We start from the raw sequence: 3,008 nt of genomic DNA, 5'->3' as shown, positions 1-3,008 counted from the left end.
TGGTAGTCTTCCTTTTTCATTCCAATCCTTATTGGTTTTCTGATGCATCCCTCGAGGTGGACCTTTATACAGTTTATGGCCAGAAGGATATCCTACTAACTTAAAACAGATCTGTTTATGATGTCCAAGTATGTTGCAATATTCACATCGGACAGTAGTACGTTTCCTGTCTTGTGTTGAAAAAAAAACAGGTGAAGGAACTCCAGAAGGAGATGGTGTGGGAACTAGTATACTTCTATGGGATTCTTCTTGAGAGATAATAGCAAAAGCTTGAGCTGCCGTGGGAAGTGGACTCATCATCAAGACTTGACTACGAATGTGTATATAGCTCTCATTTAATCCCATTAGAAATTGGAGTAGTTTGTGTTGTTGCATATATTCCACATATTTCTTTGCCGCTTCACAAGAACATGTTGGCAATACAACCAAGGATCCGAACTCATCCCACAGTTGCCTAAGCTTCGAATAATACACAGAGATAGAGCTGTTACCTTGTACTAAGTGTCCAATTTCTCGGTGTAATGTAAAAATTCTGGAACCATTCACTTTGTCAAAGCGTTCCCGTAGATCCTCCCAAACAGTAGCTGCATCAATAGCATATACAATGCCTCCAAAGATATCCTTCGAGACACTGTTCATCAACCAAGACAATACGATGGCATTGCATCTCTCCCATTGCAAAATAGTACTGGATCCAGGTGCAGGCCGAGCACAACTACCATCGATGAAAGCTAACTTGTTTTTAGCGCGTAATGCAATAATCATTGCTCGGCTCCAAACGCCATAATTGTCAGTATCGATGAGCTGTTCGTTGATCAAATTAAGACCAGGAGTATCAGACGGATTGACATACAAAGGATCATACGGATCGATTGAATTGCTGCTCGATCCCCATGGTGAAGCCATAAAAAAAATGATTAGAATTTCGAGAAAGGAACGAAATAACAGTCGATCCACCTCAATTGAGTGGTAAAATCGAGAGATTGAAGCTCGAGTTGAAGATCTCAGAGCTCGGCAGTTATGGCTCTGATACCATATTGAGAAACGAAGCTCCCCATTTCCCGCGCATGAAAGATGAAGAAATTTATTATCACAAAATGTTCAGAAGCTTACTGTACAAGGCTACCAGCTAACCTATTTATACTATTTTACTTTTGAACTAAAGTTGCTACAATGCAAAATACGTTTTAACATATCAATTTATCAAAAACTATAATCGATGAAACGCTAAACTTTATTGTACAAATGATTGTATAAATTAAAGTCTTCTAGTGAATTCTTACTAGTGGAAGAAGAGGTGACGTGAGAATTGTTAATCTCCGAATATCTATAAACAAATTCATACATATTTATTTATCGCATTTCCTTATTTCTGCTATTGTTTTTGGTAGGCATAGTTGAAGGATTTTATATGTTTTTCAAATATCAAAGTATTGCATACAAAATGTTTGATAAAATATTTCAAGAAACCATTCTTATTATTTCAACTTACATACTTTTTAAATGCTTTTCAAAATATTTAATCCGTTTTAGATTTATTAGTTTTAGTTTCTTCCGCTTAGTTTAGAACCAAACTCGATTTAATTTCTCGTGCTCAGTTAATTTTTGAACATTTAAAAACGAGCTATTGTAATTTTTTTAAAGAGTTTATTCACACATCTCTAAACTCTAACTCGATCTTAAGATTAACATATGTGGTCAAAACCAAAATACAATAAAGGAGCACAAAATAATTGATTGAAAAAATATGTACAAAGAAGTAAATAGTGTGACCAATACCAATTGGCGATTTAGTTTCATTTATTATATGTACCTCGAGTTACCGAGTTTATTTATATAATTACACCAAAATTTATATAATTAAATTATTATTCTTGAAAAGTTTACTCAAAACATATCATGCACGCCCACACACACACATACAGAGGCGTAGGGACAGTATGGGCTGGGGTGGGCTCAAGCCCAGCCAAGATTTTGGATTTTTATATATATATATATATATATATATATATATATATATATATATATATATATATATATATATATAAATATATAGCCATAAGATACAAAATAAAATAAAAGGAAAAAAAAAAAGAAGAGAAAATAAAAAGCTTCTCTCACAGCTTGCGTGGAAATTGACTTCACTTTCAATTCTCCCAAGTCCCACCTTCGGTCACATCCCTCTTTGACCCTTATTCTCTTTTTTTCCCAATTTTCTCCTTCTTTTCTATAATATTTTTATCGATCACTTTATTCTATATACTTGTCAGGTATCTCTCAATAATTTAATTAATCTTTTTTAAGCATAATCTTTCTTGATTATTGTTAGGTTTCAAGTTTAGATTATTTGGGGTTGATTGGTTTATGTTTTCCCCAAAATTCTTGTAATTTCTAGTGTTTTTGAATCTAGGTTTAGTCTATTCTAGGTTCAAGATTAAAAACTTGTAATAAATTAATTATATTCTTTTATGGAATCCTATCACAATGAATTATCTATTTAGTCTTTGATGATGTTGGGAAATAACCAAAATCCCACATTAGAATATCTAGAAAGATCACGTGTTAATAAAGATGGAATGATATTTCCATTGAGACGAGGCCTTTTGGGCGGTTTCAAAAGCAAAATCATGAAGTTAAAACCTAAAGTGGACAATATCATACCATTGTGGAGATATCCGGATTCTACTGGTCCTAACAAGTGGTATCAGAGCCATGATCTAGATCGAGCAGTGTGAGTAGAATCCTCGATACCTAAACGAAGGAGGTGAGGGCTCCCGGTAAAAATCCTTGATTAAACTCTCGGGGTGGTTTATGCTCCCAGTATTCATGTAAGGCGTGCGCTCCAACGCAGTGAAGTGGAGTAACCTCGATTGGAGGACAAATAAGGCTTGAGGGGAGGCTCGGACCATGAGAATAATAGTGGAACTTCGTTTGAGGGGAGGATTGTTGGGATGCAACCAAAATCCCACATTGGAAGATCTAGAGAAATATCATTGGTTAATAAAGAT

This window comes from Primulina eburnea, chromosome 8 (genome assembly GCF_022965805.1).
Source record: "Primulina eburnea isolate SZY01 chromosome 8, ASM2296580v1, whole genome shotgun sequence".
Taxonomy (NCBI): Eukaryota; Viridiplantae; Streptophyta; class Magnoliopsida; order Lamiales; family Gesneriaceae; genus Primulina; species Primulina eburnea.
The sequence above is the reverse complement of the archived record's forward strand: the minus strand, read 5'-3'. Positions refer to the sequence as shown.